Source organism: Aythya marila, assembly GCF_965140915.1.
Source record: "Aythya marila genome assembly, chromosome: 1".
NCBI lineage: Eukaryota > Metazoa > Chordata > Aves > Anseriformes > Anatidae > Aythya > Aythya marila.
In genome coordinates this window covers 162,777,213-162,800,271 of record NC_139042.1, presented here as the reverse complement: position 1 = coordinate 162,800,271, position 23,059 = coordinate 162,777,213, and the positions used below count along the sequence as shown (strand labels likewise).

The following is a 23,059-nucleotide window of genomic DNA, read 5'->3' as shown; positions in this document are numbered from 1 at the left end:
TTTATTGTGATCTGTCCCGGTGCCAGGCTGCACGGCCAGCACAGTGATAATCACCAAAAAACCTCGGTGCAAACCAGTGCCAGAAGCATCACGGTTCTGCCTAGGCTAAAGGAAAGTCAGAACCAGAGATTCAAAGGAAGTCATCTCAAGCTAGCAAATCCTGGAAGATAAAAATGCAGAAAGAACATCTTAGTTTCTTGGTCAGTATGGCAACCAACAGGAGCCTCGCAGTAAAACACTATCTTGCAAGATGCTGGTCGTGAAGGGAGCAGAGTTACCAGATCAGACCTTTTCTAGAGAAGCTGAGCTCATGTAAGAATAAGCTAGATGGTTCATCTCTTCTACTAGTTTTCTACAGAGCAGGTCATCAAGAAATAAAGTTCAGGTGCTTTATTCTGAAAGTTATTGCCACTGAACTGCATTTGAATGGGCAATATATCCCAAACAAGCCTTACACTGGAAAAAGCCATAATAATCTATCACACACAGCAAGTAATTCCCAAATTCAGGAGCCACAGGAGAAGTGGCTGCAACCAGATTTTTTCTTCGTTTAGCTGCACAGGCCAAGTACAGCAGCTGCTTTGGACAGAGCTATTCACTTCAGCCAGCTCCACACACAAAACCACAGAAGACAGAATTCAGGGAGCACTGAAGCAGCATCCTTTTCTCTTGTTGTAACTCTGTATTTTAGATTTGGGGTTGTTGATTCTTACCCTTCAGATTTCAGAGCTATGCCTACTTTTCCAGCTTAGTGTGCTTCTTGCTGTTTGTATTTTGGATATAACTATGACATTACTTACATGTATTCTAAAAGTGATCTCAAAACCAACTGCCACTACAAGTTTAGGGGAAGACCATTCAGAAGTTTAATTTTAATCATGTACACTAGCCATTTTCCCCTCTTATAAACAGCCACATATCCCCACTTATCAAGGTATTTGAAATATTAATATGCAAACAAACCTAAATAAGCTCACAGCTACATTCGACAAGAAAAAATAATCTAGTTAATCTACTGTTTTAGCATTCCAAATTTCCAGGGTCTTGGCACCAGGAGGCTCAGTGATGATGAGCCATAACAAGTTACAAATGGGTGCTTTTTACCTTCACGCTTACCATGCGTGTTAACTACAGGACACACAACACAACAGATCAGATACCAGGTATTATTTGCTTTAGGAGAGCAGTTAAGCACAGAGCTTAATTTGATGACAAAAACCTTCCAAAATTAGTCTTAAGAAAGACAGATACTCCATTTGAAACACGCACACAGAAGTTACAAAATATAACAATGGGTCATCGTGCCTTGCCACTTCTGTGTGGGCTAGCGTGTGATTACAAACCTATAATAGTGACTTTACAGTGTGGTTTAGTCTTCATCTGCAAGGTGTTGAACAGCAATTAAGTGTTTTAAAGAGCAACCTGAAAACCCTCATTAGTGTGCCAACAGCAGAGCGAGGGAGATGGAGAGGTTTTGCTGTCTCCAACAGAAACGTCCACTTTCAAAATAATGCCAAGTCACCACACCACTGACTCACCCCCTTGGGTTTATAAAGGTTTATAAAGGTATTTCTCAAAACCATTTATCCAGTCAACAACGTAGCTATAGAGCATCTTTCCTAGAGGTTTGCAAGGGGGAGGAGAAATATTCAGAGACACAGCATCCAGGCTATCCACTTAGTGGAAAGTGCCACCTCACTGGACCAGTCTACATTAATTCAAGTTTTTAATCCTCACCTGCATAAGAGCCAGATCCGTATGGTAACAAAGGTGTAAAGTAACAGAGGACAACACCACATAAGAGAAGGAAAAGTTTATCTGCTCTTTTTTAAGCAGGAATATTTGGCTATGAAAAGCAGGTTAGTTTTTTTTTCCTCAGGTACTTAGCAGAAAAGGTTTGTAATCAGTGTTGTCCATGCAGATAAGTAAATCAGATGTTATCAAGGGGTTTTGGTTGACGAAATGCACATAATGCATAATGCCTTTATAGCCATGTTAATGCTTTAACTAGATAAAACAAGGAAAACTTGGGGTGAATAAAGGGAAGCTCTTTTTTTTTTTTTTTTGGGGGGGGGGGGGGAGCAGGGGGTGTTTAATGCTTTTCTCCATCCTGTTTGTTAAACTTTAGTGATGTATGCATGTTTCAAGTCTACCATCATTCCCAGATTTAGACTACACCACCAGTCAAACAAATTCCCAGCTCTCACACAAACAGCAGCCCTTTGGAAATGGATTAAGTGTTCCTGCTGCCACTGCAACACCAGCAACTCAATTCCCAAACTCTGGAAGGAAATGCTCATTGGGTGGAGTAGGTAGTACAGAAAAGAAGTCTGAGTTAAGAGTAGCAGAAGAGTAACGTCCTCTCCCAGGAGGAATGAAGCCTGATGACACCAGCAGAGACACTCTTCCCAGCGCCTCCATTCCTTAGGATTATGGACTAGAGCAGCTGCCAGGCTCTCTTCCTTCTCCACAAGGCAAGAGCCTTGAACTGACCACAGTCAGGATTCACTTCTATTTCCCTCTGCCCTGCAACAGGTCCCAAGATAAAGCACTACTTCCCAAAAGCTGTATTTCAAGCTACAGCTTAGCTTTTTGATTTTAATACAAAAAATAGTTTCAATGAAGGCCTGAAAAATGTTCCAGACAATATTAAAGTGACATTTACAGGCTTTTTTTTTTTTTTGTTAAATTCCTTGAGATGTGTAGCCTTGGACATAAGACCAAGAATGCTATCGCACAGAACATTCTCTCTAGTTTAAGATCAGTGTGTAAGATAACAAAAGATAACACCATCCAGAATTACGTTTCTCCACTTGAAATCACAAGTCATTTTGTTGCAGCTGAACGCAAGTGCCTAAATACCAAAAACAAAGCAACAGAAGCCATTCTTGAACAGCATGGCACGGATCAAGGACAGCCACAAGAAAGGAAGAAAATGAGCATGGAGGGAAAGAAAATTGTCTTTCTCCTAGCTCTGTGCTCTGCTGCAGAGTCCCGAGGCTGCCAGAGACAGAGAAGCCACGTTCTTGTGCCTCTGAGCAGACTCCTGCAGTTGCACTACTCCAAAGCAACCCCAATGGTTTCAGGATATCAGCAAGGTTTGTAGGCTGAGATGGTATCTTTTATTAGACCAGTGTATATAATAAACAGGTATACTGGTCTAACAAGACGCTACCGCTGTACTCGGCCTTGCAGACACAGTAATCCTTGGTGTCACTACCAGCCAGCTCATACTGAAGCATATTTCTGCAGAGTGGGGCAGGACGGCAGAATATAGCACCTCAAAATTCAGTAATTACTGACGGATGCAAATTACAAGCATGCTCCTTAATATATTCAGCACTTGATCCTGAATTCAGATGTCCCAAATTCTCACCAAAATTAAAGAATTTGTTAAATTTAAAAATTGTTTTTAGGTTGTTTGTAAGAATTAGAATCAGCTGTCATTTACATCGTTCTCAGTGAAAGGCACAAGAAGATGAACTTTCAAAATAGCTATACTTCAAGATCAACCATGGCATAGCAGAGCAAGCCACCAGCTACTTTGACAAAGGAGGGGGGCAAGAGAAGATCTTTGATACTCTGCAACAGGATACACATCACGAGTTACCTTTATATCTAAGTCTTTTTGACAAGGGTGAAGCAAGAAAATTGAGCCTTCCATGTACTATACCTGTGTAGTAAATCAAGCATCTTTTGTCAGTTTAAAATGGGATGAAAAGTCTTTGATATACCTATTATGGAGCCATCACATGGTGGCCACGGCAGGCAGCACTATGGCTGCTGAACATCCCAGCTGCATTTGCTTCCCTTTTAGCCACATTTATAAACCTTGCATTTAGTCTTTCCCCAGAGTTCAATGCTAATTTAGGGTCTGCTTCTTAACTTTCTTCAACTTTTATAGGTCACTTTGTGTTTCAGAATGGTTCTCTCATGCTACTTATCTACAAAAGGACTACGATGTGGAACTGTTTATATGGCTTAACTAGCTTCCCCCGCATACACATCAAAAAACCTTACTTTAAACAAACATCACATCTTCATTTTTAGATGAAGACAAAATTATTTGAAGTTCATTTTCAATGTCCCTAATAATAGTCAAAGTACAAAACATAATCCACAAGTTATATAGGAGGCAAAGGACAACCTCCAACAACGGAAGACGTACTGTGATGTTGAATGTTTTCAAAAAAATTCATACATTTAGATGAAGATCCTGTCCATCATTTTCTCTGCTCTTCTTACAGCAGAAAGTCAAGATTGCGGATTGCAGAACTCTACTTCTCCAGCAGTCACTTAATATTTAAAAATATTTAAAAGCTGACCTTTTAGCTGGCGGCCAGGTCTAGTTCAGAGTTAGCGGTGACCACGATATGTAAACTACTTATATCTGCTAGCTGCAGTCCAGATCTCCAGCACCCACAGTAACCAACTTTGTCCTTATCACACTAAGTTACCAGCTGTGTGGGGAAGCCAAAAACCAAGGTCAACCTGAAGAACAAATTACCTCCTCATTCCTCCACGTCAGAATGAAATACACTTGTATGAATATTTATATTATTCCTGCTAAACTTGTTTGATGGACAGAGACTTGAAGAATATTACTGGACACACAACGTTCTCCTAAACTCTCTTTTACAGCGTTCCCTAGAGGTATCAGGTATTTTACCAATACCTGTATGAGCTCACTAGTCCAGAATTTTTATCTTGCAAGTGCCACTAAACGATCGCAAGTCCTAGTACATATAAGTCAAAAAAGCCAGAATTGTTTTCCAAGTTTTTTTTTTGTTGTTGTTTTTTGTTTTTTTTTTTTTTTTTTTTTGCTTTTACAGCAAATACAAGTACTAAGGTACTGAAAAAATTATGCATCCTTGAGCTTTTATCTAACAGCAACTTCAACATAACAAAGGGTTAGTTTAAAAACTTCTCATTATCTCCAAAAAATCCCAAGCATGAAAAAGAATACCTGTAAGGTCTAAGATAACTATTAATGAAGGATACTATCCATAAGTACTGCACAAAGAAGAAAATTAAGTTTGGGGTGCCACATTTCCTTCCTTGCCTGCGTGCTCCCAGGAGACACTGCAGAAGCTATGAACCACCACGATGATGTTCAACAGCTAATTTTAATCTTTTATTCGTGACTTGATTCATAACCCTGCAAATCACTAGCAACCTGCCTAAAGGTCTTAGCTTAAGCAGAAAATTGAGACTTAAAGTCTGGTCCATGACAAATTATAGAGTACTTGCAGTTACAAGTTGCAAAAGTTACTCTGTATTACCTGCAATAAAATTGTGCTTTTTAACCAGCAGAAGTGAAGCCTACTCAGTTTCTCATGCTTTACATGGTGAGACAACTACATTAACTAGCTTTTAGACACAAACAGTGCTGTTACTGTTCCCAAGGCTTCGAAGAGAACTATAAGCTTAAAGGATAAAAGAAAAGAAAACCCTACAGAGAAAAAACAAACAAGAGGAAACAACCACACACACAGCCAACCCCATCTTCACCACTACACCACTGTTATTCCAGCGCACTCCCAGGCTTACTGCAGCTGTTGAAGGGCTCAGGCTGCACCTGCAGTACCATGGACAGGGTATGCAGAAGTTCATTCACTTCTGAGCATTTAATCACTGAATTTAAGCAACCAGCTCAAGCTTTTTTTCCAGGTAACACCCTTTTTCAGTGAAAGATTCAGCAGTTCTTTGTATTTTACCCACAGGTTTCACTGCTTACTTCAAGGAGTTCCTTTCAAGTTTAAAAACCTTTTTGCACTTCCACTGAACCCACACTATCAACATTAAGGCCCACAACTTGGTTTGAAACTCAAGCATAGACAGCTTTCTGTTGATGAAGCAGAGGATTTTTGCATTTTCATTACAGCATCATAGATTCACTGATGTTGCAAAGGACCTCAACAGTTTTCTAATCAACCTCCTGCTCAAAGCAAGGTCACAAAGACCAGCCCAATTACTCAGGGCTTTATCTAGCTGGGTCCTCAAAGCAGCCAAGGATGGACACCTCCTTCAGAAACCTGTTCTAACAGTTGACATCTCCATGGCGAAACTTTTTTTTTTTTTTTAAGGCCAGTTATTTTAACTCAAGCCTGCTGCCTCTTGCATGCCCTCTGCACGCTGCTGTGAAGAGCCCAGCTCAGTACTCTCAGTACCCTGCCCACAAGTACCAGTGGCTACTATTAGCTCCCACCTTCCCGAGGCCTTCTCTTCTCCAGGATGAAGACTCAACTTCCCTTCATTTCTTCTCACTTGGTCTCATAGAGCATCAAACTGTCCCAAACATTTTGATGGCCTTCCACTGAACTCCGCTCTGTCACCTTCTGGTGCTCGGTAGCCTAATGCCGGTATTAACGGAACAGCAACAGCTGTTACTGGTACTTCACAAACTCACAGAACATCAGCGAACTCATACGACTCGTATGCACCCATGACATTGAAATGTAAGATTTCAACGAATGGGTTGTCCAAGGAGGTGGTAGAGTCACTGTCCCACCCTTCCTTAAACACCCCCAGGATGCGGTACTTAGGGACATGGTTTAGCATGTAATCTTGGTGGATGGGGGACAGCTGGACCAGATAAACTTAGAGATCTTTTTCAACCTTTATGATTCCACATTAAAACCTTTTCCAGTACACATAAATTGTACGCTGCCTCTCTCACTGTAATCTCCCTCCTAGGACATCCCAACTCTAGAGAGGAAGAAAGAAGGGACATCTCATGTTCAGCCTGTAGCTGTTTCTAAACTAGAATTAGTTACGGAAGGCCTTCCAAAAAAAGCTACCCAACTGAATGACAGTTCTGCTGAGCAGAAAAGTTTTACAGGATTAAATATATACTTGGATACACAGGGACAAGTAAATAAGATCAGAAAAGCCTCTGTTGTACGCACTTTGAGATATAACATGAAGGAGAACAAGAGTATGTTATATGGGCTGCTATCTAAACCATAAGCTGATAGTCAAGGTGAAATAAATTAACAGAAGAGCCACAAGCACGCTTGTGTTCTGGGAAGGGCTTTGTCCTAGTGATAACCACAAGCAAAATTTCTAGTATCCATTTTCTAAACCATCCTTTCTGTACTCCAAACTTACTCATCAGGCTAATGGCAATGTATTTCAGGACAGTACTAGCTATTCAGACACCAGTACTCTTGGGTGAAATAAGTAACGTAAGGAATTGTTACCTACTGGGAAATCCATGTCTTGACCAGTAAGTCAGTGAATACCAGAGACAGGAGAAGAAGGCATGGAGAAGGGTCGTATCCAAAGATTTTCTTTAGACCTCCTGGGGGAGGAAAATATTTCCCTTTTTCTCAAGGGTATGATTGGGAAATTACAGGTACTGGAACAAACAGCAAAGCTTCATTAACAGAAGAACAAATCTTCTCTACAGGCCTCCACACGTCTCAGAAAAGCCCCCCTCCTTGATTCCCAGAAAAAGGGGAATAAATATTTCAGAATAGGGTCTGTACTCATCTAGTTTGTTTTTGTTTTTAATTCCCACAAATAAATTAAGTCCCTGCACCTCCTGAAAACTTGGTCAGGATCCTTGAGAAGCTACCCACAATCACACAGCAGCAGGAACAGTTGGTCAGTCTCTTCAATCTCATTCAGAAACTTGGGAAACAGCACAGTCATTGCCTCCAGGTTTTAGCTCAGCCATTTACGCTCTTGGTATCTTCACAGCCACATGAGAGCATAAGGAAACAAACCTGACTTTGGCCATATTGACAATGCTTACCTCTCACCACAGAGGCATAGCCAAGTCAGTTGTTAACCACGGGCAAAGGAACACCTAACAGTTTGGAGATACAGTAATATTAGATGAATAACCCGCCTGCACTTCCACTGTAAACCTCAGGCAACACAGCCACACATCAGAACTTCAATTTATACAGAGCTCAAGGCAGAAAACAAAATGCTAAAAATTAATGCCTTGATCCTACAAACATTTAAGTTGCACCTAACTTTACCCAATGGAGTATATCTATTGACTATAATGAAATTACAAAGTGACACAGAACAAGGCCAAAACTTGCAGCATCAAGTGGAAAAGTTGTGTTTTATCAGAGGAATTCCCTAGCATAAAGACTGCTGTGGCACACTGTAACTGTCTCAAGGTGTAAATCCACGTGTTACAATGGAACTGTTAAGTTACAGTACAAGTTTAAAGTACAAAAGGCCATTTTTACTTCAAATGGATACAACATCTACACTTAGGTACCTATACTTACACGTAGATATTTGCAGGAGGAAACCAGTGGTTAAAGCACTAGCCCTAACAACTGCCAAGTCCAATAGAGAGAAAAAAAGCACAAGTTATACATCAAGAAAGCTGAATTAAGTACATCTGGAAGGTAAAGTTGATTGCAAATATAGCATGCATCCTGCATCCAAGTTTATGGCACTGTTGAAGTGAATGGAAGCTAGGCCTTGGGTTTATTTCTTGTTTTATGCTGAAAGCATCAAAAGCTGAGTCTTCTCCAGAATCTACAACTCTGCAGCAGAGTTCGACATACTGCAGTATCTGTTCACAATTTAAAGAAATGAATTGGGCAGAACACAGGTGCATCTAACTAAAATGCAGCATCCAGTAACCGATTGGTTCTGTTGGCTGAAGGCAGACATTGACTCAGCTCAGTTAACTTAAGAGAATAAAAATACCGTGCTTGGGACAGACACAAGTAGGATGCTGGTTTAAAAGATTCACTGACACATCTTAGGCAACAGTGAACAGCACAGATGTCTACCATGTCATAGTTACATTCAAACACACTTTAGGATTGTTTTTTTTTTTTTTTGTCAAGAGAATATTTAAAGTTTTACCTTGTGGGGAAAAAAACAGCACAAGACACCACACAAACATAGAACTGGAAACATAGCAAGAACTTAAATGGAATAAGAAAAAAAAAAACAAAAAAAACTCAATTTCCTCCCCCCACTCACTTTTGACTGGGTTGCAGTTCAGAACCTTACATCTTCTGAAGATATCACTGGGCAGGAAGAAGAAGCCCTAGCCATTCCAGAATAAAATCCACTTCAGAAGTAGCCACTACATTCCCAGCCCTCCTACTCACTCAGCAGACATTGCAGTTTTCTATAAAGTTTACCTTTCAGAAAGTGGAAGATAACACTTAATTCATTATTTCTTTACCCAACAAGACACCACTGTACAAAAAACATCAGTCCAGAGCTCAGATCCACAAGCCTAAGCATTTGAGACAACACCACTCAGAAGTTACCAATTATCTCTCAAACTACCATTCACTTTTAGCAGACTCAATTAAGGACAAGAAATAAAGACATACAGATGAAAATATGGGCTGAAACTACAATCAAAAGACCGTCCCAAGGGTAAATGTTACATTGCAAGGAGCTAAGTTAAATTCCTCTCGGGCAGAAATTCAGGATGACCTTGATTTACCCATGTGTTTGGGTTTTGTTTTTAATAACTAAACACAAGAGTTTAAAGACTCCAGATAAGAATCGTGCATCAATGCCTTCAAGTGAAGGTTCCATCTCCAATGGGGTAAGTGCTGGAAAGTTTGAAGAACTCACAAGCTAACAATGACAAGGCATAACCACTAGCATGTACTCACGTTTAAAACTAATCAAAGTAAACTACATCTTTACCATATATATTTGCTTTGCATTTCCAAAAAATAAGTTACATTTCAGAAAGCAAACCAAACTTCATACATATAACTATGTATGTACGGGTTAAACTTCAGAGGATGAAAGAATCTTCCTATCACTTACTCCATACAAGTGCTATAAATCCACAGAGGTGTCAAGTTTGAGCAGTATTCACTCCAATCATAAATCCTACCTCCCACATGTCTGGTTCATGAGTTACAATCCTCTGCTGCTACTGCTCAGGGAAATATGTATTTGTTAGTAAACAATGAGGTTGGGAAAGATCAGCACCTCCATTCAGGGAAGTACCTTTATCTCAATGGGGAATAGAGCATATGATGGCTTGAAGATAACCTATAGCTGTAGTAAACAAATGCTAGAGACAGTCACAGACAAAAACAATTGACTTTAAAAAAAGGAAAGGGAGAGCATTAAGAAGTATCCTGGGGACATAGTTTTCTAGGTCATTTTCTAAAAAGGCCGCGCAGAAAAGGAAAAAAATTAATATTCTAAAAAGAAACGATCCAGTAAAACACTCAAAAGCAGAGTATCAGTTTCCACAAGCTTCAGTAGGGTGTGAAGCACTGGTTTTAGATATATTCCTTCTACTACTGCCTCAGCTACATGGAAGCACATTAATTCAGGCAGGTGAATTTAAGGAGTCACTAGCTATGTACAAAATCCTGAATTAAATCCCCCAAAAAGTAATCTGCCAGACTGCAAGACGCTATAAAAAGCACAGAAGTTCAAATACACTGCAAATGCACTTGCCCAGCATATTCTTTAGATGCTGTGGCTTTACTTCACAGGTTGTGTTTGTTCCCACCCCTCCAAACTAATAAACAGCTCTGAATTCTTACTGATCAAGAGCAGCTGAGCACAGTGCCTTCAGAGAAGCCTAAGCCCATGTGAGATGTAAACTAACAAGAATCCAGATGAGATTCAAGTAACTGCCTTAAGAGAAAGAAGAACTGGTTATTAAAATTTTATTTTTTAAAAAGAAAATGAAAAATTAAAGAGAAATACAGTATTAAGGCAGCCTCACCAACTTCTATATTGATGGCGGCTCTGGTTGAGGGGGATGCTCTCTTCAGTATCTGGCTTTATATTTACTAAAACAAAACTGTGATGGTGAGTTCTTCTCATATACTAGTGTCTTTCCCGAGTCCATCCTAAGTCCCAGGAAAAAAGTGGTGTGCTATCGGAAGGGGCTGCCCTGCACTTCTCTGGAAGTTGCCGCCAAGCTTTCAGAAGTACATTGTGCATGCAGCACGAGCAGCAGCTGGTTGCTCCCCTCATCCAATGCGTGGCTCAGCTGCTCAGCACGGCTGACTACAGTACTGCAGATGCCAGAAGGAACCTGCCTCTCACCTCTTCCTCCCAAGTGAAATTTGTTAGAAAATAGAAAAAAAAAGTATGTGAGTGTGTGCACAGGCGCACAAACTAAAAATACAACAAACAGTAACTGGTATTAATTATCAGTAGAGATAAAGTAAGGATTTTAATTCCCAATGCCTATCTTCTGGTTCTTCACTTAGATTACACTCTACATAACTAATCCAAAAGAGTAACAGCAATGCCACAGCGGGCCTCCTCATGAAGATGGCTGTAAGGGCTCCCTTTTTTCTTTGAAAGCAGTTCGACAGCAGCCTAGCAAAAGATGCTACTCTTCACAGAACCAATTGCGAGCAGTTTCCAACTGAGGCAAGGTGTTTTCTCAGCACTGTCAAAGAGTCATACAGTCACACAACACAGCTGGTTCTTACCGAGTTTCACTGCACTATGTATTTACGTAGTAGTAACCAGAGCAATCCTTCTCCTACAAGGTATGCCGCTGCCCCACCCCCAGGGAATCACGAGCCTGCAAGGTTAGATCAAAATGAGACCATGAGCAAAATGATTAAGAAATTAATGGCTTTAAGAGAGCTCAATTAGAGCAGGAAGCCACTACACTGCTGTGAACAAGAGGATGGACCTACAGTGAAGCATTCCTTACAGTTACCACTACTAAAGACAAACAAAACTATAAACCAGCCAGAAGATGCCTGCCTGTGTGCAAGGACAGCTTGATGATTAGAAAGCTGATATTTCCTTACATTTCCCAGCTATTCTTTCATATTTTTATTGCACGCTAACAGTTATGGTGAAGAAAGCCACCAGCAATCATCCTCTGCCTTCAGACTTACCACCTGATATTCCAGAACCAGTTTGCCAGTAACCGTGAAACCACAACATTAATATGTTAAATGCACACTTCACTAAATGAAAGTATTGGCAAGAAGAAGCTTTCAAAGACAAGAAGAAACTGCAATTTCTCAAACTTGGTTCCTTCAGTCACAACTTCCTTGACCCTTCGCGCAAGATGAAGTTTGTAAAAGGAAAACTCATCGTTGTAGGATGAGGGATTGGACTTGCTAACAAGCAACAGAAGCACCTGCAGGTGTGCTTTAGAGGAGCAGCAGTTCTATGATAAATGGCAGCAAGATTAAAATCACTGGACAAATTGGATTAGTGTTACTGGGCCCCTCTCTCATTTGGGCTAGTGCTTTCAGCTAATTCCAGCAGTTCAGGGCCCCTACCTTTCACACTGATAGGGGGAGATGCACTCAGATTATCTATCAGGCAAGCTGACCTATAAACACAGATTTTGACCTAACAAGTTTTGGCCTTTCTTTTCATGCTACTTTAGGAGCTCTCAGAGGACACTTTTTTATGAATGAGACACTGAAGATGAATTCTAGATTTCATTAAAGGAAAAGTCACATGTAACGAAGCAGTAGCTATTCAAAGAGAGAGGGTATAGTTTCTATTTCTGAATCATCCAGCAGCTCAAGGTAACTTCTGCAGATCACAGTGAAGCTTTAGGCCTTGAACTGACAGGTACAGCCACAGCTACATATATACCAATCTTCACTCATTATGTTTGGAGAGAAGGTAGGAAAAGAAAAAAAAGCAGTTGAACACTTTCTCCATACATCTCATGACTACCACTATGCACTTCTCCACTCCCCCCCACCCCTCTTTTTGTTTAATTTCTGAGTTGTACTGCACACCAGAAACTCCAAATGACAGTTATCACATACTTATCTCTGTGGCACATCACCTTCATCAAAACTTTTATCACTTTGAACTCCCTCAGGTCAGCAATTGCAAAGTATATATTTATATCACTGAATTATTTCCTTCAATTCCTGCATTCAAGTTGTTAAGTGTGTATTTTTTTTTAACTGGTAAATTATTGTTAACATGTAATAAGAGATAGGTTTGAAGTAATAACATTACCTCAGTTGCAAATACAGTATTTCACACTTCTATGAGTCTTAGCCCAGGCATCTTGTAATTTAAAATTAATATACACTGTTCAAACAGGTTTTGTATTAAGGTTTCTGTCATAACTGTAGATTTAAACTAAAATACTAGAAAGTAGGCTACGTGTTCGTAAGTGATCTGTTGAACACACTGTTCCTAAAACAAGTTGCCCAGCTTCTCACTTGTCCGTTGCATTAAGCTGGGAAGCTGGCAGCAGGTCTTCCTATACAGCGTACTATTTGCCCTACGATTAGTGAGATTGCCACCCTTTTACATACTATTTTTCTGTATCAAATTTTACACAGCAGAAACTGTTTAAGAATATCCACACTGGGAAAGTAAATGCCTGTTCTGCTCAGCAAGGAAGAGATTAGAGCTCAGTAGCCCAAAACAGAAGATTAGGTTGCAGTCCGCCATGAAGGAGGCCTAAAAAATGTGCTGAAGTAGTAGCAGGGATGAAGCACTACTTAAAAACCACAGTACTTACTCCTGTCAATCATACAAAGTTCCTGTGATTCTGTTCCAAATTCGTTAGCAGAAATTCAAAGTCAAGAAAGGGAAGATACCATCGTTACACGTTCTTTCTCCATCCATTTCATCTCTTTTGAAACAGAAAGAAGGGGAAATCCTAGTGCTGCTAACTAGTATTTACAATCAAACACAAGATGCTGCAATTTTGCATTTCAGAAATCAAGGACTGCTAAGCTGTGATGACTAAGAAAACCAAACCCCAGAAGGACACAGTCCAATGATCTGCGCTCCAACAGGGAGCCCTCCATCTCACCACCCAAGCCTGGAACAGCGCAGTTATTTAACATCAGATACTGCAGGCAATTTAAGTCTACTTCATATTAGGCATCTAATTCTTGAGAGCACAGCAAGGAAGAAACCGATGCTGGGACCGCAGAACAAAGTCACTCACAGACAAAGTTTTGCCATCGTCCTTTACAAGAAAACAAATCCTGGTCAAAAGCAGGCAGCACCGCTCTGGGAGCAAGCCCCGGCCAAGAGCCAAGCTCCATGCCCACCAAGTTCAGCAGCACGTTTGCTTCAACTCTACAACCGTCTTTAAAATCACTGACTACAGTATGCACAAAGCCCTTTCTACAGACCCCAACCCACCTCTCCCCAGTTTGAAAACCAGCAAGAGATGAAGTAACTAATAAAAATACCAAAATGGACGATTATTTTGAAATCAACTCTAACATGTCCTGCTCCAGAATATAGTACATAGATGGGTTTTAAGATACACAGAAAAGGACTGATAAGATGTCATCCTCTTGCTTCCTCATGCTGTTACAGCATGTGCATAAGGTAGCATGTACATGAACTACTCTGTACATGTATTTAAGAAAACACTGTTAAGGCCCCCTGAAATGAAATGCCCCTACAAGAAATACCTTAGATTTGCCGTGATCCTAGAACAGCCAGGGGGAAATAAGCAAAAAACACACTACCCCACCCCCACAAAAAACACCAGATCTTATTACTTAAGTGCTACATGGAAAACACTATTTTAAACACTGATTCTTTTCTTTAGGCTGGAGTAACCAGTCTAATAACAGCTAGCCAGAGCTAGTCAAAAACATGACTTCTGAACATTCACTAATTTAGTAGACTGGTTAATATAATTTTGAAGTAAGAAGAGGATGAGGATCTCCCTTTTAAGCTCACACAAGAAAGACATCATCTGACACAACCAAAGGTACGATGAAAGTTTCTGGTACAACGTAAAAAACCCAGTTTGATGAAAACATACACCTAACATATCCAAAGGGTTTAGCACAAGAACGTATGTATACATGCTTTTACTTAGAGCTTACACACACTGCCTGCTAAATACTTGTATCTTCCTCCCAGTTCGCTTACAGGTAGAAGCAGAAGATCTGAGCACCATCCTAATCCATGCCAAACCATCTGCTGTATACTTCAGTTTTGAAGACTGGTAAGCATTTATAGTTGTTAAAATGCTAGTAAATTTTAACCGAGTCTCTTGAAAGGAACTGGTCTGTTCTCCAAGAACAAGAAGGGGCCCGAAGAGATGCCTACTTATTCACCGAATCCTGACTCTTCACGCTGTTTCCATCTGATAAAAATAGGACAAAGTAGACAGAATTTACACACTAGAAATCAAAGAAAGCACCAAAACTATCTTAAAGAACAGAAGCACTGAGGACATTAAAGCAAGGTAAACTTTGCCATCTTTCACAGATGCATTAAATTATCATTGCAATACTACACAAATGCAAGTGGGGCAAAAGGTGGTTTGTAGAAGCTAAGACACCATTCCCTACATGAACATTCAAGAGCTCTTGATGTTAGTGGTTTTCCTGAGCAATTAAATTTCCTTCCAACACGTGGTAAGGCCTTGGACAACTAACTTCTTAGCTCTGATAAAGGGATTCATGGCCTAAGATGCCTTGGCTGATCTACGATCAGTCATTCAGAAGATGTTTTGTACACGCAGGTCAATGAGTTTATTTCAGATGGTAGTTATTTCAAAGATGTAGGTAAAGTTTTAAGAAACAGCTGTCAAGGTTAGGCCTTCAGGGCCCTTGCTTGATCAGAGATCAAATTCTTGTTCAGAGTAATTTCAAAACACTTCACTTATATATAGAATATCCTAACTTTCCTGAACTACAGCTGTGAAGGACATCTATCTGTTTGTAATTGCTATTTTTAATAAAAAAAGGAAAGCCACATACTTGTGCAGATTCTCTCACCAAGTTCTTTAACCCCAGCATTCCATTTAGAGGGCAGCGCATAGCAGTTCTTAAACTTGCTGAAGAGAAAGCACCAACAAATTTTGAGAGCACTATTCCTGAAAGGCACTCACCACCCTTCCTCTAGAAAGAAAGAAGTTGTTAGGATCGTCCAAGAGTCATCATTTAAAAAACTAATCAGAGGCGGCACCTGAAGAAACAGTAAGTTAAAAGCAGAGATCATTTTATCATTGTATTCCCCCCTTTCCAAAACAATCCCTTCCCCTAGGATGAACTTCGCTTGCAATTCAGCCAAGTTCAACTGCCAAGCATTTCTAAACACTTACATGTGTTCATCTTGTTTATGAATTAGAAACTCTACCACAGAATCCCAAAAGCTTAAGGTGCAACGCATCCGAATCCTAGACCACGCGCTAGTTCGCTGCATTATTAGAGAAACAGGAAGAAACTAGATGCATATTTGAGTATTTGGAGGCCAGCTGAAACCAATCCATCCCCTCAAACCTCACAGCTATCTTATTCTCTGCTCTTCTTAAGGCTGCATTTTGTTACGCTTTCCCTGTGAAAGGAACAAAACAGGAACACGGGGAGGACAGCGGGAATCTCATTCCTCCACATATTCATCTATCTGTAGGAGTGTCTTCTGTTAATGCCAGTCATCATGTTTACATGAACACGAAGTCAAAGTACTGGGATGCCCAAGTCGAAACACTTTAAAACTAAAATGAAATACAGACAGTTAAAGCTCAGTGTGTTACAAATCTGTACAGGCTCAGTAAACACGCTCTCAGCCAACATTAACTTCTAAAACTTGGGCAGGAACAGGCGAACATCTGCAGGCCCAGAGTTTCCACAGCTTTAACCAGCTGATGGCTTTTGCTTACATTAAGATACGGTCCAAAGAATTGTTTCTCCTGCGAACTACGCATTTGGTGTCACTACACTGACCCAGACATCTAAGCTATGGACTACTAAATCCTTCCTGGGACGGTGAGGAAGCGTTTTAAGGAAGCGATCTCGTGTGCTTTCCCTCCCGTCTTCCCGTGCACACAGGGACAGCGGCCGCTCGCTCCCAGACGGGCAGGTAGAGCAGTGTGACAGCCACTGGAAGCCAGACGCGAGTCCGCACGCAGCCCTGTCATTTGCTCCTGCTCACGCACAAAATGGAAAGGGCTCCTGGTGCTTTGCGAGGGGGAGAGACGGAAAGTTACGTGCCGATCCTTTCGCAGACGGCCAGATCTCAGGAGGTTACACGGACGGCACAAAATAACACGAAAAAAAAAAAAAAAAGCACAAGACGCTGCCATTTACCATCTGCTCCCCTCTCCCCCCCCCCACCCCCAGTATTAAAATAAAAAGTGCCTATCGCAAGAACAAATGGAGCCCGGCCGCGGGGAGGAGGCAGGAGGGGACGAGAGGAAATTTCCACGCCAAGCCGGGGCTCCCCCCTCGGCGGCCGCCCGTGCCCGGGGAGGCTCCGGGGCCCGGCCCCCGCCGCGGGGTCCCCCTGCGGCCGCCCCCCGCTGCCCGGCGCTCCCTTCCCGGCGGCGGCCGCCGCCTCGCCCCGCGTCCCCCCCGCCGCCGGGGCCGGCCCGGGGGGGTGGGCTGAGGCCTGCGCCGTCCCGGCGAAGCCTGGGCGCTCTCGCAGGCAGGGCGGCCCGGCTCCCACCCCTCCTCCTCCTCCTCCTCCTCCTCCTCCTCCTCCTCCTCCTCCCTCCTTCCTCCCCCGGCCCGGCCTGCGGCTCGCACTCACCCGCCTTCCTCGGCTCGGCTCGGCCCGGCTCGGCCCTGCCCAGCCCGCGGTGCGTGTGCGCGGCTCCCTCTCCCTGCCGGGCCGGCGGGGGCGGGCGGGCGAGCGTGTGGGGAAGGAGGAGAGGGGAGAAGGAGGAGGAGGAGGAGGAGGAGAAGGGTGGGGAGGGCAGGCGACGGGAGCCGAGCGCAGAGCGGGGGGCGAGCGCGGCGGCGCTCCCGGGGCGGGACCTGTGGCGGCGGCCGGCCGGGCGCTTCGGCGGCTGCTCCGACGGCCTTCAGGCGAGGGACGGGGAAGCTCCGAGCTCGGGGCGCTGCGCTGCCAGCCCGGCCACCATCTTACATTAGGGAGACTTGCCCTGGACGCCGCCTCCCCTGCGCTTGCGCCGCCGACAGTGGGCGGGGAGCGGCGGCGGGGGGCGGCCGCGGGGACGGGGCGCGACGGCAACACCGCGACGGCGCGGGGCCGCTCGGGACTTGTAGGCGGCCGGGCCGAGCCGGGGCCCCGGTGCCGCCGCCCGGTGCCCGCCCGCTGCCCCCTCCGGGCTGAGCCGCCCCGCGCCGGGGGTCCCGGCCGCCGCCCGCTGCGGTCCCGGCCACCTGTTGCCGGCCGTTGAACCCGGACAGGTCCGGCGAACCGGCTCTTTTTTTTTATTTTATTTCATTTTATTATTTTTTTTCTCCTTTCCCCAGCCATAGCCGTCGCTTCGTTTTGTTATTTTTTTTATTATTATTATTTTTATTATTACTATTTTCTCCCGGCTCCGTTCTCCGCCCTTTGGGGGGGGGGGGGGGGAGCCGTCCCGCCGCCTCCTGCCCCGGCTCAGGACGCGGAGCCGCAGAAACCGGGACCCCCCCTCGGCCCCGGCCCCCCCTCGGCTTCAGCCCCCCCCGGCCCCAACCCGCCCGGGCCCGGGGTTCGTCCCGGGCAGCGGGCAGAGGCGCGGCAGCAGCCGTCTGCTGGGTTCCCCCTCTGCAGTTTCAAAATTCAGGCAAATCCTGTCAAGTGACTTTGACAGGGGCGTCTTCCTTCCTGCAAAGCCCGCAGGAAAGGATCCCTGCCCCGCCGGAGACTCGCCTCGTTGGTCTCCGTATTGACAGAAACTCCGGCAGAGCCGCGTTGCTGCTGCCTCTTCTTTTCACCGAGGGCACCAAAGCCCCCAGGCCGCGGGCCCGTCACACCTCAAATCCCCCCGCAAATCCCCCTCCTTGTGCCTGCAGCCCCCATAGCGCGTGAAGGACCCTCAGCACCTCAGCTACCAGCCAAGAGCCGTTCTATTGCCTCTCTGGTGGCAGCTCCTGCCCAGCTCATGCAGCTTCACTCTGGCTGTTCAGCCACCACTTATCTCCCACACACGACCTATTGGGACCTCTGCCACGGCAGTACCCACCCCAGGCTTTTACTTCAGCAGTCGCTAGGTGAGAGGTGGTCATTGCAGTGGTCGTCGCAGAACGTGCTCTGAACTGATCAGTACAACTGATTAATGTAGTAATGTGATGTTTTTCATCTTTACATTTATATCTTAAAGCGTTACGTACTCATACAACCTCTCACCACATGCCTGTTCTGCTAGCAACACAGTGCCTCATGTCATCTTGGCTTATTCTCCTGCCCAAAACAAGCCAACATTACCTCCTGCATATAAAGTTTTATATCGATATAAGTATATCCGAAACATCAAGCTCAATGAATTAACTTTACCACTTCTAGCTATAGGCAAGCTCCAAGCCTGCATAAAAATAAATAGTTTTCATTGGCAGTCCTGACATGTGTAACACAAATGCAATGCTCTTTTGGAAACAAAGCATACGATGAAATTGAAAGAGCTGTATATATGAGAAATTCTGTGTTTGCATCTTCAACTGTAACATATACATCATAGATATAGCTACATAATAATCAAGTTCCAATGAATATATATAAAAATAATAGACTTTCTCAAAAAATGTGTGTTTTGCACATTTTCATATCAAGCTCTATATAAATGATTAGGCTCCAAAAGTACCTATTATGTAAGTAACTTACATAAGGAATGTAGTTGGTGACACACCTGGCGATGCTTCCTGTTGAATGAAGGTAAGTACTTTGACTCTAAAAGAAAAATGAAACTAATATATCTAAGAGCTGCAATTCATGGATCAGAGTTAAGGCTGTTAATATTAAGTGGATTCGGTGTTTTTTTTCTAATCCACTGCTGAGGAGTCTTCCCCTTGCTAGGAAGCTGTTCCTAACTCCTTTACTGAGCCCCACATGAACACAAATTTCAGCACACATCTGCTGTAAGAGTAATTCACTAGGCCATCATGTGGCCATTGCTAGATTTAAGGTGGCCATTGTTAGATTTAAGATGTCCTTCAATTAATTATTTTCTTGCTTTTAAGTAACTGTAGTTATTTCAATAGGTTATTCTTACTTACATGGCCACATTTTGACACCTCAATCACCTTTGGAAAGGTTTATTTTTCATTTGTTTTGAATGGGTCTGATAACTGAGAAGGATTGTTTCTAAGAAACTGTTTCTGTATCTACAAGGAAAACTTTTCAGAGTATGTTCTCTTGGAAATAACCAGTGCATACCAGCTAGAGTACAAATGTGTGTCCATAGGATTTACATTTTTGGCTTGCCCTCCACTTCCCCTGGCTTGGATGAGGAGTACTTAACTCGAGCACTTCAAGATGGTAAAGTTTGCAAAGCATCTGCACAGACTGCCAGATAAATAGCTGGCAAGAAAAACCCAACAGGGCAGCACTTCTGGGTGTGGAGATGTGCAACATCATTGCCCCGGGGCTGGCCAGCCACCCAGTCAGCCACCGGCTAGCTGGATTGACCCTGGTCTGTCAGTGTGTGCTGGAAATACAGACAGCATACATGTTTCAATGTGCTAATATTGAGAAAATCCTTCAAGATTTGGAAAGTTGATGCTCCTGAGTTGTGCTGGAAGCAGCAGTTGGACATGTGCGCCTGTTTCATACTGACAGTCAGGTTTCATCCACAGAAAAAAAAAAAAAAAAAAAGATGTTTTTCCAAGCTTCTGCAGAGCCTCATTGATTACGGAAAGTTCACAAGTATTAGTGCAGAATGATATACAATAGCTGATGACAGGATTTTTAGAGATTCAGCCTTATTTACTGCACCAACAGTAAGAATTGCTCCCTGGACTGCCATGGATGTTAATGATGTTGCCATTCCTTTTGTCAGTCTGGGAGACCCAGACATCTTTCTGTTCCTCTGGCTAATGACACCTTTTACTGGGCAAATGTGCTGGATAAAGGAACTATATGACTCTTCTGAGTAACAGCAGAATAATAACGAAGGGCTTTGTTGGAAAATTGAAGGGCAGGTGGAGGAGCCTTACAAACACTCTGATCAATATTTGCTGCAAGTGACAGATGCTCACCATGTCTTGCTCAAAATCTATGAGAGAAGCAGGAGGTGTCCAAGCTGCTCAGGGAAGCAGAGTGAGGGATTTTGTCCTGCTCTTTTTTAAATGAGAGAATATATTGGTGAAAAATGAATGTGTTGTAGCCAAAGATATGAAAGAAATGTATCTTTGTTACTGCTTTTGTTAAGAATCAGTGTTATTAGGGAAAAATGAGAAGTTTGGGATGCCTCTGCCAATTTTTTCATGGTAATCTTTACTTACTCAGCTTAACTCTGGCACAACACACCTTAAGTGCTAACTGCCCCTACCTTTGCAAATGAAAGCAGAAATCACTCCTGCTTTCTGGAAAGGGCACAGAAATCCATGGGGACCTACAGCGAGTCACCACTACTCTTGTTAACCTCCAGGTGCACTTGAGGTACTAGTATGCATATAACATCCTAATATTCTTCAGAGGTCTGCTTCCTTCTGCACAATTTCCAGCAAATTTGCCTGTGTGTCATTTTCCCTGTCCCAAACTCTTCTGAAGCTAGATATTTGCATGCAAGCTAACACAAGTTGCCACCAGCATCCTTCCAGCTCGTCTTGTGCCTTCTGGCTTCTGCACTAAAATCCATTCACAGGATCCATGGACTTCTCTTTCCTATTCCCCTTTTCTCTTTTGAAACATTTTTCATGCATTGAGCAGCTTGCAAGGCTCATGTTCCTCATCATTATGGTGCCTTGGTTGCCAGAGACAAATTGCAAATATTTGTCATGAACACTGAACACAGTGCCCATGATAATAGGTTTCTCCTTTTGTTTCTCTTTCTTTTTCTTTCTTTTTCTCTTTCTCTTCTTTTTCTCCTCTTTTTTTTTTTCTTTTTCCTTTTTGTTTTCCTCTTTTTTCCTCCTTTTCTTCTTTTCCTTTTCCTTCTCATTTTTTCTTTCCTTCTCATTTTTTCTTCTCTATTTCAGTATGTCATTCCCATATGTTTTTTCAGTCCAGGCTTCCCTAGGAAATGGATGTTCCCAGGAAACCTGGTTGCATGTAACAAAGAAAGATGCCTCTCACTTTACTCTATTCTATAGAAAGCCTGTACTGGTTCTGGAACAGGAAGAAGGGAAGATCCTGAACTTGTGAGAGGTGAAGAGGAACAGGATTTAAGTTTACAGACTTTGTGCACCTTGGTAGGGATTTTACCTTGAAGTGCATTTCCAAGAGATGAGGAAAAAGTCTTACTGTAAAAGGCGATGGATAAATCAGAGGAGTACGCAGCATTGCATAGAAGAGTGCTGAAAAATACTCAACTGCAGAAGCAAATGAGAGACGCCATACAGATGAGCAAGATGGTTGCATCACTTTGCTCTGTGCATAGTAAAATGGGATGCAGTCTTTGCCTTAAGATCTCTGATAGCACGTACAGGTCAGCATCGTGTGCGCTAAAAGAGAACAGACTTTAGAGTGACTGGCCTGAATCCAAGGATTTGATATTGCTCAAGATTTGATTATAAGTGTCTCATAATCTCAGCATTTTGAAATGTTTAATTTTGGTAATTCGTCTCATAAAACGTGAAAGGAGCTAGGAGCTCAGTGTGCTGAGCAACGTATGAGCCAAATTAAATCTGCTATTGCTTTTTCCTTTTCTGCATCCACTGTTGCAATAAATATGTCTGCCCTGCAATCTGCCTTCCCTTTAACTCATGCTGGGCCGCCGTGTTGTTTGAGCAGCAGGAAGAGCAGCAGCGAGGCCAGAAGCGCAGCCAAGCAGCGTGAGGTGGGGATGTAGATTGGATTCTCCTTTGTGGAAGGCCACAACGACCACACTGGGGAAGACTGTGCCAAACTGGTGGAGAGAGGCTCGTGGTTCACACAGCTCACTTTCACTGCCAGTGATGGCATGAAGATATTACCTGGTTTGAAGATGCAACGCTCCACTCGAATACAGGATGTGACAGCAGTATTTCCCTCAGCAGCACTTGAAAACTGACCGTCTCTGGATTCCAAAAGGCATTTTTGTAACCTCAGTCTTCGCGTTTCAGTGTAGTGGTTTGAAACAAATACTAGCTCTACAACTCCCTGTATGAAGTGACATCATTTGACAGCTGTTGTAAATCACACGAGTACATTACAATACCGGGGTTCAGTGGCAATCTCACACATATAAATCTTTTCCAACTCACCCAGTTCTGGGGATTTAGAATGAAAAGTCCTGGAGGTCCTGCTCACACCCCTTGTGCTCTTGCAGCCAGTGTTTGCT

At 43.1% G+C, this 23,059-nt stretch overlaps 1 protein-coding gene across 9 annotated transcripts in view; it reads right to left on the bottom strand.

Annotated features, from left to right (window-relative positions):
* CNOT4 (CCR4-NOT transcription complex subunit 4) overlaps positions 1 to 17,803 on the bottom strand; it is a 73,288-nt gene extending 55,485 nt beyond the window's left edge. For 6 of the 9 annotated variants that reach the window (XM_082751421.1, XM_082751418.1, XM_082751422.1 and 3 more), the window contains exon 1: positions 17,440 to 17,573. The gene's annotated coding sequence lies outside the window, so the exon portion shown is untranslated. Of the gene's footprint in view, positions 1 to 17,439 lie in introns of all 9 variants that reach the window. The other 3 variants (XM_082751415.1, XM_082751416.1, XM_082751420.1) reach the window with 3 other exon arrangements.
* Positions 17,804 to 23,059: the final 5,256 nt, after the last annotated feature.